Here is a 16,266-nt window from a genome sequence, read left to right as displayed (position 1 = left end):
TATCTTTTTAAACTTTTTGAATAGTTAGAAAGAGAAACGAGTTTTGGCGAACTTGCATTTCAACTAATACAGAATGTCGGTTTTCGGTTATTAAATACCTCATTAGAATCCCTGAGAAATCAAAAATCTATCGATCTTCCTCATAATTTTTTTTACACTTGCTTTTGGTGTATACAATTCACCATTGCCCTCTCTAACTACCCCTACTATCACCAGTACTAAGCTGGTAGCTGGGGTATCTAAATTTAAATGAAATTATCTAGGTTTTTGAACGTAAACATAGCTACTATTTTCGCAATCGAGGTTTACAATAAAATGAATGGAAAAAGTGTGAGACGGGCTCAATAAGAAACAAGCTCCTGAATATTTTTATTTTATCCTAAGCATCAATAACAGAAGATACTTTTTCGTCTACTACTGGTGCAAAACACCAAGTGTAGCCTCAAATATTGCTTGGAGGAATAAACTCACGTAAGAAAATGTTTTTACTTTTAGTTTATTGTTTACTTATTATATTTACTTATTGTACTTAACTCATTTATTTATTTACTTATTTATTTATTTACTTATTTTACAAATTTGCTTATTTTGTTAAACATTGTCTATTTTTATTTCATAGTAAGGTTTTGCTCCTTGATAAAAATCAATATACCCTGATAGCGAAGACTATACCAGGACAAGGTGCTTCTCAAGTATATATTCAGGTTCTGTGTATTAAGAAAAGAGTCTTGTATAAGTATTCAAAGCTGTTTTACGAAATTCACCACAATGTACACGATATACAATTCACCATTGCCCTCTCTAACTACCCCTACTATCACCAGTACTAAGCCGGCAGCTGAGGAACAAGTATTCAAAGCTGTTTTACGAAATAGGCAAAATTTTCTTTTCAAAATAAATAGTCAAGTCAGATGGTCAGTCAGTAGTTTGTATTTGACCAAGGACATTGAAAATGACTCTGATGAATTGGCTTAGTGAAAAGAAAATCGGGAACTCAATTTTTAATCAATTAAATAAAAAACAAGTTTTTTTTAACTGAAAGTAAGGAGCATCATTAAAACTTAAAATGATCAGAAATTATTCCGTATATGAAAGGGGCTGTTCCTTCTTCAACGCCCTGCTCTTTATGCTAAAGTTTTTACTGTTTTAAAAATTAGAGTTAAGAGAAAGAGTCAAACTTTAGCGTATAGAGCAGGGCTTTGAAGAGGGAAAAACCCCTTTTTTTGCCGTAGCAAAAAACGTGTTTTTTGCCGTAGCAAAAAACAGCAAATTTGCAGTCTCCGGTATTCGTCGTCATTACCTCTAGGATTCGAATTGGCCAGAGGGGATAGCCCGCAAATTTGGCTAGGAATAAATCACCGATTTTAATGTTCGTAGGATTCATGCCGTGATGAGGGGGATGTACAACTGACGAAAAGGCAATATGCGCATACTTCCTTATATAAAATTACTCCGTATATGAAAGTGGCATTCCTCTTTAACGCCCCGCTCTTTACGCTAAAGGTTTCTACTGTTTTAAGAGGTAGAGTTAAGAGAAAGAGTCAAACTTTAGCGTAAGGAGCCAGGCGTTGAAGAGGAAAAGCCCCTTTCATATACGGAGTAATTTCATATAAGGAAGTATGCGCATATTGCCTTTTCGTCAGTTGTACATCCCCCTCATCAAGCCCTGAAAGTTTCCACTTAATATTCTTAAGCCATTCATAAAATTAAAAATCTTTATTTCGATCTGAATGTTTCTATTTCTCATAATATCAGAAAAAAAACGTTATAACCAAGATTACCGAAAAAATAAATTTCATTCAAAGAAGATGCCTGCAGCATACTGATGTGCTGCAGTATTGAACTAGCTCTCAAAGGGATTATACTGTTTGAACTTTTGAATTGTTTGAACTTGATTCCTTAACCATGAATTAATTCAGTGACTACAAAAATTGTGCAATCTGATACTTGAATTTATCACACAATCAGATTTTTGGCGTTTTAAATTGAGAAAATTAGATACGATAGCCAAGTGTGGTGTGTAAAGAAAATTGGATATAATTTGCCTGCGCGTTAATTACACTTTTTAGTGTAGAGAAGGATTAGCAGTTGGGCTGACCTCGCACAGTTTGGAGTGATTGTTCACTTGGGTACATTAGTGAGGCTCGGCCCTCACGGAAAGATAAGTTTCTTTCACTTTATAATCTTTCATATACTAGGCATGAATCCTGCGAACATTAAAATCGGTGATTTATTCCTAGCCAAATTCGCGGGCTATCCCCTCTGGCCAATTCGAATCCTAGAGGTAAGGACGGCGAATACCGGAGACTGCAAATTTGCTGTTTTTTTGCTACGGCAAAAAAAGGGGCTGTTCCCTCTTCAACGCCCTGCTCTTTGCGCTAAAGTTTGACTCTTTCTCTCAACTCTAATTTATAAAACAGTATAAACTTTAGCGTAAAGAGCAGGGCTTTGAAGAGGGAACAGCCCCTTTCATATACAGGGTAATTTCTGCTCGTTTTAAGTTATAATGTTGCTCCTTACTTTCCGTTAAAGAAACATGTTTTTTTTTAATTTAATTTCTGAACGTTTTTTTTTAGTTAATCCATGTTTTGATTTCGACTCTCCACAGATGAATAACTAAAGCGAAATTTGCATATTTATTTATTTGGCTAAATGGCTTTCCTATAGTTTTGATCGAATGATTTGAGAAAAATGAGGGGGAGGAGGCCCAGTTGCCCTCCAATTTTTTGGGTACTTAAAAAGGCAACTAGAACTTTTAGTTTTTTACGAACGTTTTCATTAGTAAAAGATATGTATAACTTACGAATTAGCTTACGTAACAAACTTTTATATTCTTAAGTTTTTATATGGTATATGAGTGGGTTCACCCACTCATCAATACTTCGCTCTTTACACTAAAGCTTAAATTTTGTCCCCTGAATCACAAAGGCCGTAAAATAAATAGTTGAAATTACTAAAAATTCTTTAGCGTAAAGACTGAGGTATTAGGAGGAGGGGAACCTCTTACATTCGTAATACGGTCTGTTCGTTTTAATTTTTAATGCTACTCCTTACTTTCAGTGTAAAAAATTTTTGCATATTTTTTTCATTGTTTTTTTAAATAATGCTAGAAAATGCTGCGCCCCCTTTATGAAAATCTTCTTCCCTCATGACAAATTCCTCCATGGAAAGTATCCCCCACATAACCCCCTCTTCTCAACCCTCCTCCCAACCAAAAAATCCCCCTGAAAACGTCTGTACACTCCCCAAAAACCATTAGTATATGCAAAAACTGGTCAAACTTTGTAACTTGTAACCCCTCCCATGGGGACTGAGGGGAGGTAAGTCGTCCCAAAAGACATAGTTATAAGGTTTTTCGATCATGCTGAATAAAATGGCTATCTCAGAATTTTTATCCAACGATTTTGGGAAAAAAATGAATGTGGGAGAGGGCCTAGGTGCTCTCCAATTTTTTTGGTCACTTAAAAAGGGCACTAGAACTTTTCATTTTCGTTTTAATGAGTCCTGTTGCAAAATTCTAGGACCACTGGGTCGATAAGATCACCCCTGGAAAAAAAAAACAAACAAATAAAGACGCATCCGTGATTTGTCTTCTGGCAAAAAATACAAACTTCCACATTTTTGTAGATAGGAGCTTGGAACTTGTACAGTAGGATTGTCTGATACCCTGAATCTGATGGTGTGATTTTCGTTAAGGTTCTCTGACTTTTAGGGGGTGTTTCCCCCTACTTACTAAAAGAGGCCAAATTTTCTCAGGAAACATCATTTTCTCGCAAACTTCTGATGGGTAGGACTAAACTTGATGAAACTTATATATTTGAAATCAGCATTGAAATGCGATTCTTTTGATGTAACTATTGGTATCAAGATTCCGTTTTTTAGAGTTTTGGTTACTATTGAGCCGGGTCGCTCCTTACTACAGTTCGTTACCACGTACTGTTTGAAAGGGTTTTATGTGTTGCTTTTGGTAGCAGTTAGTGTCAAATTAAAAAAAAGAAATGTGAGCGAAAAATCAATAAGAAAAGCTTAAATATATAGCACTAAATAGTCTAAGAAGCCGGAGTTTTCCTTCCAAGGTGTAGTCTTTTTTTATGGAGTAATAGCCTTGTTAAGTTTAACTAATTATAGTCCAGAACTTTTAGCTCAAAAAAGGGTCGAACCCGGACAAAATTGCAATATAAACGAAAATGGTACCAAAATGATCAGAAAAAATTCTGTACAACATACTAAAAGTCCCCATAAATCCGAGTGGGGCGAGTACCCGAAAAACAGGGGAAAAGGGGGAAATGCGGGGGAAAATGGGAAAAATGCCGAACATGCCCAGAAAATAGTTTAAAAAGTGAGTTTTCTGGGGTTTTCAAATACGCTGATTACGAAATTGACATCTAAAATTCAGTATAGAAAAAGAGTACTACGGAAAACGGGGGAACAGGGGAAAGAGGGGAGAAAAGAGAAGAATACAGGGTAGGGGTAGAAAGCGGTTTGGAAGATATTTTCTGGGGTATTCCTATCTGGTGATTATGAAATTGAGATATAAAATGATATACAAAAATCGATTAACATAAAACGGGGAAATGGGGGGTGAGGGAGGGGAAAAAGGAAAATATACAGGGTAGGGGTAGAAAGCATGTGGAAATGTGTTTTCTAGGGTTTTTCTATCTGCTGATTATAAAATTGACATCTAAAACAAAGTTCGAGAACAAATACAGGAGATCTATAGAGGTTCGGCTACCCCATAGGTTCGGAAAAGGCAAAAAAAAAATTCGAGAAAGAAATACGGAAAAATACTGAAATTACATTATTCTGTATTCCTCGCCGTTATCGACAAGCGCGTGGGTTCGTCAACATAATCCTGTTCTAATTCGACATCCAGTAAGAGAAGCAAGGTAGACTAGTCACCGCGGAGTTCTGCCGACGACAAAACCTATCCTGACGGAATGAAATCTAGCGGATCCAATAGTCCCCAGTCAGCAATATGGAAAGAAGCGAACACGGACTCGATTCACCACCTGCCAGTGTCAGATCGTGTCACTGTAGTTGACGGAGGTTGGCTGCTTCAGCAAGTACCTTGGAAGATTGGTGATACTTATGATTCAATCTGTGACAGCTATGTTAGTTTCGTTACTCGACGCTGTACCTCCCCTACTGTTGTCTTCGATGGATACAGCGCTGGTCCAACCACGAAAGATGCTACGCACAACCGACGGTGTAAGGGAAGCACTTTCGAAGGCAGTATAGTTGACTTGAAAAACACAGCATTGATATCACTAGTCGAGCTCCTCGTCTTCGACGATCTCGTTGTCCCTGTTCAAACAGTTGATACCCTGACATTCTCCGCACGCGAACGTACACGCTAATCCATTTTTCTTGCAGTTGCATCGCGAGTTCTCGCACCCTGTCTTACAGTTGCATCTCACGACACTCAAAAGAGTCTGAGGTGCGGGCAACAAATGGGTCTTCACAGGTGAGTATTTATGGTCTCTGAGGACCCAACCCCAGTCAGCCGGGTCGAGGTCAGCTGGTTCCCCTTTCCAACGGGATACCTGGAGACGGACTCGCTGGGAGTGGAATGAAGCTGCAGCTTCGGTTGGCGGAAGCCTTTCAGGCTTAACAAACGCCGTAGTATTAGACGAAGAAACTTTTTCCAAGAAAATTCGATGTCGCAGCTTAGTGAGATCTTCGTTTGGTCGTGCTTTATACAAGCTGAGGAGAAGATATTCACCCGCTTCACAATTTCATCTTTGGACGATGATTCATCCAGAAACACTTTGCATTTTTTTCTGAACACTTCGCTCTTCTTCAAAAAAGGTAGCACAGCTTGCTTTCCAAGTCCGAAAACTCGTGAGGTCGTGTCACATCCCAAGAGTGCATGCCCTACCAGAAGCAGCCTGGATACTTCTCCCATTTTTTTTGCACTTCGTTGAGGCACCAGAACCGTGTTATCGCTTCTTTTGTGTTCGTTGACGATTCGAAGTAAAGTGTTTTTGCATTAGGCGGGAGGTGATACAAGAGTAGAATCAGAAGGTCAGTGTCGTTGCCAAGAACTATTGTTTCAGAGTTTTCTGCTTTCGTTACGGCAGTCTTCACGATTAGATAGTCAGCATCGTCCTTCGCATGGACGACTTCAAATCCTTTGGCTCTGAGTTTTTCCCCGATGTAGCTTATAATTCGCTGTTTGTTCTGAGAGTTGCTCAAAAACTCTTCCTTCTTTTTCTGGAGCTTCATCCCTAAACTGAAATCGATCACTCTTTTGTACAGGTTTTTTTTTTTTTGGGGGGGGGGACTTCATTGTTACTAATTACTAGTTTCGGAGCAATGGTTCTCCTGTCCTCTTGTGTTTAACATTTTTCGAAGTTATTCCATTATTCATTCATTTCAATTTTTTGTTAATTAAAAGAGGGCCTATCCGAAGCCAAGAGCTGGGGGTTAGCAAAAAAACAAAAAACCTGTACAAAAGAGTCTTTAAAAGCTGGGGGTTTGGGGGGCGGCAGCCCCCCAACTGCCTCTTCTAATTCCTGTACGTTTTAAGGTTCGACTTTGGGACGCAGCCTCTTTAACTCTTTAAGAAAACGAAGTTTTTTTCATATTATTTCTGTACGTTTTTCTACAATCCATGGTGGATGTAATTTAATAATTCCTGTACTCCTCGTACAGGAATTAGGAGAGGAACTTGGGTGGCTGCCGCCCCCCCCCGCTTTTAAATCATTGTATAAAATAGAAAAAAAATAGATAGAATGACCGAAATGTTTCTTTTGCTCATAAGAAGCTAATATTCTGTTATCTCTCAAATGATAAGCTGTCCAGGTGTTATCAAAATTTTTTCTGGAATGGAGCTGGATTTTTATGATGCTTGCAGTCATTCTCGCCGTGCCGAGCTGATTATTTTGATGTACTTGAATGTTGATATTCGTAACTTTTAAGAATTTCAAAAATTAACATGGGACTATTAGACTATTAGGACTATAAGAAGACTATTAGGAGAGGCAAACCCCCCGCTTTTAAAGACTCTTTTGTACAGGTTTAATTTTTTTTCATATTAATTCTGTACGTTTTTCTACAATCCATGGTGGATGTAATTTAATAGTTCCTGTACTCCTCGTACAGGAATTAGGAGAGGAACCCACCCCCGCTTTTAAATCATTGTATAAAATAGAAAAAAAAATAGATAGAATGACCGAAATGTTTCTTTTGCTCATAAGAAGCTAATATTCTGTTATCTCTCAAATGATAAGCTGTCCAGGTGTTATCAAAATTTTTTTGATGTTGTGAAAAAAAATCGCCCGTAAGGGACTTGAACCCTTGACCAGAGGATTAAAAGTCTCACGCTCTACCAGCTGAGCTAATAACTTGCATGTGTGTAAATATAACTTCTCAATAGCTTTTAAAAATTTCAAATTAACATGGGCTCTTATGGAGAGAAATCCGTTAATTTAAATAGCTAATGGGTGGTTTCTGGAAAACAGGGAAGGAGTTATCGGATCAAGCTGAAATTTCGCGGATAAGCTCCTGGGCCGTAGGGGACCTTAACTTGTGAATTTCAGCCCGATCAGACAACGTTAAAAGGGGTGGGGGGGGGGGGGGGGGTTTGGAGGGTCGAAACTTTCGGGGGGTTAAGATTTTCCTACGAAACTTTCATGGGCACTTACTCGGAGAATTCCGCATCGAATGAGTCTTCGTACACCCAGATCCGATGTCGGATGTGACCTGTAGGCGTGGCGTAAAAGAAAGTAAATGAATTTTAAGTGGCTATGCGTGGTTTCTGGAAAACAGGGAAGGAGTTATCGGATCAAGCTGAAATTTCGCGGATAAGCTCCTGGGCCCTAGGGAACCTTAACTTGTGAATTTCAGCCCGATCGGACAACGTTAAAGGGGGGCTTGGGTTGACAGGTCGAAACTTTCGGCCAGATTTTCCCCATGAAGAAAAAGTTGGAGGGGGATGAAATTTTGCAGGTTTCTTAGTTGGAGCTCGGGCTACGAAATGCATCCCTCCCCATCCGTCTGCGACCACTGGAACCGAAGATCGCTTAACATTGTCGTGTGTCGCCTCTTTATAGAGGCACGAGTGTGCCTCCTTGATTAACAGAGAACTGCCTATAGACCAGTTCTTATATACGGTACGTATAGCATATCCTAGCCTCAAAATCTGCGATTCTGCAAAAACAGTTACTTTCTAGGCTTTATCAGAGTTTCAAACCAAACAGAATTAAGTATGCAAGAAGTGTGCCTAAGTGAGCACAAACGAGTAAAGTAGATATAAACATACTTGCAGAATTTACATTATAATTGAAAATTTCCCATTGTGCTTACAAAATCTACTAATATAGGTTTTGTAAGTAGGTGAGCTGCGATTACTGTGGGAGTTTGTTTCTCTTCACTTTTTTTTTTCTTTTTTATTTGTTAAATCACCCTAAGAGAAAATTTAAAAACCTTATGCAAAATGGTGATGCTCTATATGCGCCTTTTATAAAAAAAGAATCCAAGAGACAAAATTTAACCACATAGAATTAGTTGTCCATAGACAGCTTGTGAAAAGCCGCTAAATAACAACTTATTCAGGGTTTTAAGTTTTCAAGCGCTATTTCTGCGGTAAAACTAATAAATCTGCTAAGCCATTTGAGCAGTTCAACTAATAGTAATTTTTATTTTTGTTTTACGTTTCCGCTTCTAATTTAACAATCGTAATCTTTGTAATTACGTCACTTTTGACTAAATTCTATATAGTGCTAACATTCACCAACGGGTACCCAAAGGGCTTTGGCTAATTTGAGGCGCCATTTAATCATCTCGAAACAATCGCCTTAATAGACGCTGCGGCACTTTTTCCTAATAACATATTACGTTATTTTACATAGGTGAGAAATGACCTATGCAGAAATTGGAGCAACTTTGAGGTCTGTCGGGGTGGCCATGCTTAGAGGCTTGGGAGTTGAGTGTTGCTGTTCTTGATGATGACGAAGAAGGTACTAGCGATGATTATTGTGATGATGACCATGATAATCAGACAAAGAAGTAGGGGAGAGCTTTGGAGGCTGGATACAACTCTTTTGTTCCCAAAATACGGCTTTCCCTATAGTTCCCTGTAATTTTTATTGAAAATCCTTAATTTTCGCTAATCAATCGGATTTCGGTCCCTGAAATTAGTTTTGAGACCCCCTGAAATTATTTCCTGTGAGTCTCAGCTAATGATGGTGACAACAATCACAGTGGGGATGATAATAACAATAATAAGAATATTCTTAACTATTTCGATTTTTTAATCCTTTTAAAGTAATTGCATTAATATACGTTGCAATACCAGGTATTAATAATATCTGTAGATTTTTTTTTTTGCAGAAGTGAGAAATTCACACCCATGAAAAAATTTGAGGTCTATCGGGTTAGCAAAGTGATGGTATAAAATATTTTTAATAAGTTAGTCCTAATAAACCGAGTACACTTTTTGTATACAAAACGTAAATCAGCTATATAAAAATGGATTTTAACATGCTCGTAACAGCTCTTAAGACTAAGGGTACTATTTGATAGGCATTCTTTACGGAATTTTCAACCGGCCAGAGAGTCTTAAAATTATTAAATGGATATTTCAAGTTGCAAAATTTTAAACTGGATTTTTTAAAGTCAGCGTTATTAAATGTTAATGAAATCTTATTTCAGATTCAAGAGATTATTGCAGCCTGTTTTTTTTTCTGAAAAGAAATTCAATAAAAAAAAACATTAAACTAGGTGATCTATTTAGTTGTTACTAAAGTTTTTAAAATACAAATGACACTTTTGCCTTTGGGTGTTAGGAGGAGGAGGGGAAACCCAGCTTATCTATGACAATTTCTCTTCATTTGAAGTTTGACATAATTTTTCAATACATTTATGTTCGTTTTAGGAATATTTTTTTTATTTATGGCAGTTTATTATTCGCTTTTATTTTGATACCTTAATTATCGTTTTCATTTTTTACCCGCAACGATTTGGTAACTGCTTTGATTCTTAAAGAGTTACCAGTACCAATAGTAACCAAAACTCTATAAAACAGAATTTTGCTGACAATATTTGCAACAGATTCCTTACGTTGTTTTTTTTTGTGCAACATTAATTACCACTTATTTACCTTAATTACCACTTAATTACCACTTTAATTACCTAATTACCATATTAATTACCACTTAAGAATTTTTTAATTTTCGATTCCTATGAGCTAGAGTGTGTTCTTTACTCTGATTAAACAAAAATACAAGTTTTAACTGCAAGTAAGGAGCAACATTAAAACTTGAAACCAACAGAAATTATTCCGTATATGAAAGGGATTGTCCCCTCCTCACCGCCCCGCTCTTTACGCTAAAGTTTGACTCTTTGTCAAAACTCTACTTTTATAAAACAATTAACAACACTTTAGCGTAAAGAGCGAGGCGTTGAGGAAGGGAAAATCCCTTTCGTATGCGTAATTACAAAATTTCTGCGAAATTTCTGTTTGTTTTAAGTTTTAATGTTGCTCCTTACTTGTAGCTAAAAAAAACTTTTTTTTATTATTTTCTGAACGTTTTTGAATTAATCCATGTTTTGATTTTGGTGCACCACACATGAATAAATAAAACGAAATTTACATTTCGTCAGTACCTTGGCCTTTACTCTATTATTTACTCTTTATTTACTCAACGCCCTGCTCTTTACGCTAAAGTTAGACTCTTTCTCTCAGCTCTACTTTTTAAAACAGTATAAACCTTAGCGTAAAGAGCAGGGCGTTGCAGAGGGAACAGCCCTTTCATATAGGGATTAATTTCTGTTCGTTTTAAGTTTTAATGACGCTCCTTACTTTCAGTTAAAAAAACTTGTTTTTTTTATTTAATTTCTGAATGTTTTTTAGTTAATCCATGTTTTGATTCCGGCTCTCCGCAGATGAATAATTAAAGCGAAATCTGTATACTTATTTATTTGGCTAAATGGCTTTCCCATAGTTTCGATCGAATGATTATGAGAAACAAGGAGGGGGAGGAGGCCCAGTTGCCCTCCAATTTTCTAGGTACTTAAAAAGGCAACTAGAACTTTTTGTTTTTAAGAACGTTTTCATTAGTAAAAGATATACGTAACTTACGAATTAGCTTACGCAACAAACTTTTATATTCATATGTTTTTATTACGTATATGAGAGGGTTTGCCCACTCGTCAATACCCCGCTCTTTACACTAAAGCTTAAAATTTGTCCCCTGAATCACAAAGGCCTTAGAATAAATAGTTGAAATTACTAAAAATATTTTAGCGTAAAGAGTGAGGTATTAGGAGGAGGTGAACCCCTTATATGCGTAATATTTTCTGTTCGTTTTAAGTTTTAATGCTACGTTTTAAGGTTTTTTGACTATGCTGAAAAAAATGGCTATCTCAGAATTTTGATGTGACGACTTTGGGAAAATGAGCGTGGGAGAGGGCCTAGATGCCCTCCAATTCTTTTGGTCTCTTAAAAAGGGCACAAGAACTTTTCATTTCCGTATGAATGAGCTCTCTTGCACAATTCTAGGACCACTGGTTCGATACGATCACCCCTGGAAAAAACAACAACAAACAAACAAATAAAGACGCATCCGTGATTTGTCTTCTGGCAAAAGATACAAAATTCTACATTTTTGTAGATAGGAGTTGGAACTTGTACAGTAGTGTTCTCTGATACTCTGAATCTGATGATTCAGAATCTGATGATGAATCTGATTCCCCCTATTTTCTAAAGTAGCGCAAATTTTCTCAGGCTCGTAACTTTTGATGGGTAAGACTAAACTTGATGAAACTTATGTATTAAAATGCGATTAAAAAATGCATTAAAATGCGATTCTTTTGTTGTAACTATTGGTATCAAAATTTTATTTTTTATAGTTTTGGTTACTATTGAGCCGGGTCGCTCCTTACTGCAGTTTGAAAGCTTGAATTTTGTCCCAAATCTTTAAAATGACCCCCCGAATCACAAAGGCCGTAGATTAAAAAGTTGCAATTACTAAAAGTACTTTAGCGCAAAGAGCATGGTATTGTGGAGGAGATGATCCCCCTTATATACGTAATATTTTATGTTCGTTTTAAGTTTTAATGCTGCTCATTACTTCTAGTTGAAAAAAAGAATGTATTTGTTTTCTCATTATTTTTTTAAGTAGGTATCTCTGATCCGCTGAATCTGATGGTGACATTTTCATCAAGATTCTATGACTTTTAGGGGGTGTTTCCCCCTATTTTCTAAAATAAGGCAAATTTTCTCAGGCTCGTAACTTTTGACGGGTGAGACTGAACTTCATAAAACTTATATATTTATAATCAACATTAAACTACGATCCTTTTGATTTAACTATTAATATCAAAAGTCTGTTTTTTAGAGTTTTGGTTGCTATTAAGCTGGGTCGCTCCTTACTACAGTTCGGAACCGAACTGTTTGATAATGCAAGAATTATTCCTCGAGAACCGAGGAGCCTTATTTAGTCGTACTTGCCTGTAAGAATAAAGTATATAGCTCGAATGTTTGAAAGATAATCAGTAAATAAAACACTTGCAGTCACCAATTAACAATAATTTCTTCGCTATTAAATACTTTCAATGGTGCACTAATCAAGCTTCACTGTTAAGTTATGGTAAAATTTACTTAAACTTACAAATAAAGTTTACGTAAACTTAAGTATACTTTACTGATAGGAGGCTATGCACAGGAAGACACCCTCCTCATATGCAAGATAATCACCTCTATGGAGAATTTTTGGGATGGTTCCACCTGAAAAATTCCCCTTAGCATACTTTCATTTGAAAAAAAAACTTTCAATTTTTAATCGTTTTCCAAATCAGTCCATAAATTTCTTCTACTGTGTATAATTTTTCCCGGAGATACCCCCCCCCCTCCCCCAAGTAGTAAATTGCTCCTATGGAAAATTCTCCCATGGAGAATTTGCCCCGTTGAAAATTCCCTGATGGCGAATTTTTCCTGTGGAAAATCCCCCCTAACTCAGAAAATTTTCCAGACAATTCCAACCCCACTTAAAATTTCTGTTGGACAGTTCCCCCAGAACATTTCCTCATGCAAAGTTGAGTCGGCAAAGAGAAAAACAAATGAAAAGAATTTCGTTTAGGAATTCTGTCAATACCCCCAGCGCAAAATTTCCCTTGGGAGTTCCACTCCCATAAACTTCCCTTCCCATGGAAAATTTTCCCCGTGGAGCCTTCTTACCCATCAGAAAATCCCCCCATCGGAAAATACCCACCAGAAAAGTTTATGTATGCTTCCCAATATAAATACTAAACGTTAAAAACAGGCAAACTTCATAACTTACAGCCCTTTCCCAAGAGGCTGTGGGGGGTCTTGTTACTCCAAAGGCATATTTATTGAACCTTTCAATTATGCTGAATAAAATGGCCGTCTTAAGATTATGATCGGATGGCTTTGGGGAAAAAGGGGGCATTAAAGGAAGGCTTGTTGCCCTTTAATCGTTTTGGTCACTTAAAAAGGGCATTAGAACTTTTGATTTCCCTTTTAATGTATCCTCTTTTCATCTTCTAGGGCTATTGGTTCGATACAATCACGCATAAGGAAAATTAAAAGAAGAACAACAACAAATAAAAAAACATCCATAATTTTTTTCTGGCAAAAACATCAGATTCCCAAGTATTTTAAAAGCTTGTAAGTATTTTGTAAGCTTGAAACATTTACAGTAGTGTTCTTTGATAGGCTAAATCTGACGGTGCAATTTTCATTAAAATTCCTTGACTTTATTGGGGGTTTTCTCCCCTTTTTCGAAAATCCGTACATTTTTCTCAGGCTCGTTGCTTTTAAGGGATAACACTGAATTTAATGAAGCTTACATATGTTGAATCAGCATAGAATTCATTTTTTTATGTTTCTATGTCTATCAAAATTCTGTTTCTTAGAGTTTTGTTTACTATTGAGCTGAGTCGCTTCTTACTTACAGTTTGTTACTACGGACTGTTCGATTGATTCTTTCCTATATCTTGTAACCCTTTGATACCCAAAGTCCTCCTCTGGTGGTAGAATTTGCAGTCCATGACATTCTTCGTTAAGACCTTGTTGAAAATTTATCTATAATTTTGTCCGATAGAAAAATGATCGAATTTCCAAAAGAAAAACTTTGTTCCCTTTAAATTCTCGGCCCTTATTATCATTATTGTTATTACTATTACTGTTATTATTAGTATTATTATTATTGCTATTATTATTTTTCTTATTATTATTATTATTCTAATAATAACAAATAGTATTATTATTATTACTGGTCTCTTGATGGTGGCAGTAGGTCGATGGTAGCAGTAGGGACGTTTGGCCCCATACCCAAGATTTTTCAACTCCCCTCTAATTCCAAAAATTGCCTTTTTTTGTATTTTCAACGAAGAAGAACTGAAAAAACTAAATTCCCTCCTCCTACATTTTGAAGTATGTATTTTATCCCCCCGGCTCCCCCAAATTTTCATGAGCCAGCATCACTGACGATCCAATTTTTTTTTACCCCAATTCAGCTGCAGTCAAAGTGTCTGGAGGCCCCTGATCAAACAGTTCATGGTAAAGGACTCAAAGTTCCTAGCTAGATGTGTTACAATTCTTTGTCCTGCCACCCTGATCCTGAAGTTCTCAAATCATCATCACTATATCTGTGCTTAATTCTACCACCCAGGTGTAAACAATAACGGTAAATTAACAAGTATTATAGCACAACCATTAACACTACATCAAATCTTGTTATTTCACGGTTAAAATCTAGATAGACTATCCATCTATGGGTAGACATCCAAAAATTATGGTGTATTACATCAAGATAGCTTAATTAGCTACTTATTTTTGTTATACTTGCTTCATGGTGAAGAAACACCCAATGGAAGTACTACAGATTTTGTATTCAGAGTCATGGCCAAACTTTGGTCGAATTTTGTGTTTAATCCCCCAAATTTCGGCTTTTGGATCATATAATCTAGCCTAAAACCGAAGGGGCGTATCTGCACTGACACTTTGTTCTTAAAGTAAACGTAGAAAGTAAACGTTAAACGTTAACGTTTTAACGTTATAAACGTTAAAGTAAACGTAGTTCTCTTTTGAAAGTATTCTAAGGAGCCTTTTTCCATTCTGGCCATTTGCAGAGGCGTATTGTCTCGGAGTGTTGAGGTTTTTGTCTTTAGAATCATGGTAATATTCTGGAGCTTTTTTGAGTTGGAACTCTCGTCAGGGAACTTTAGTCCAATCTGACTGGAGGGCTCAATGGGGTTGAAATGTTGCCTAAATTACGAAAATGATATCAAGATTGATCAGAGACAAGACAAACTAGTTCTGAGTGCCCAAAGAAAACGTCCTGTAGTTGAATGGCAGCGAAAGACGTGCTTGAGAGATTGTAAAGCAATTTCAAAAGAAGCAATGGCTCAGTAGCAGAAAGATTTGTTTCAAGGATAAGGTTCCACATTTTGTTATTAAACAGTTCAGGGTATTGAACAGTAACCAATAAGGAACTCGGCCCAATAGTCACCAAAACTATAAAAAACTGAATTTTGATAACGATAGATACTTCAAAAGAATGAAATTTATTTTGATTCCAAATATATAAATCCATTAAGTTTAATGTTACCCATCAAAAGCTACGAGCCTGAGAAGATTTGCCTGATTTTCGAAAAAGGGATGAAACAGCCCCGAATAGTCTTTTCCTTTTTCCGAGTCTTTTCCGAATAGTCTTTTTCCTAACTAAGGAGTTACTTTTCCCTTTCTCAAAAGCTACCTGAAATGGCACGAAATGTATACCAAAAAGGAAACCACAATTTTTCAGCCAAAAACCTTGTTTATTTTACCTCGAAGACAATTCCAATTTCTTTCATATAAAAATGTACCTAAAAAACTTCAACAACAAATGTTGAGATAATTAATAAAGTAGGTTTTATGAAATCTAAATGCACTTTTTCACATAATTTTCGTCCTTTCATGCTAAATTTCGGAATAAAATCCGTTATTTTCTGTTTCTTCTCAGAGGCTACCGTCAGTTTAAATTACTAAATGAAATTTATACGAAGGTTTAACATTAGAAATCTATGCCTTTTATATTCTTAAACTTTTTTAATATACAAATCACTCTTTCAAGGTTATTTTTCTTGTAAATGAGCGATTTTTAAGCAAAAGAGGGAAATTGACCCCCACCACCACCGACCCCCACCACCGAGTTTAAGACACCTTCTTTTGTATTTTCATTGAAGAATAACTTTTCTTGGTATTTTCCATTGAAAAAAAATCGAAAAAGAACAAAATTCCCCCCTATATAATAAAAATTC

Source organism: Artemia franciscana, chromosome 17 (assembly GCF_032884065.1).
Source record: "Artemia franciscana chromosome 17, ASM3288406v1, whole genome shotgun sequence".
In the NCBI taxonomy this organism is placed as follows: Eukaryota; Metazoa; Arthropoda; class Branchiopoda; order Anostraca; family Artemiidae; genus Artemia; species Artemia franciscana.
The sequence above is the reverse complement of the archived record's forward strand: the minus strand, read 5'-3'. Positions refer to the sequence as shown.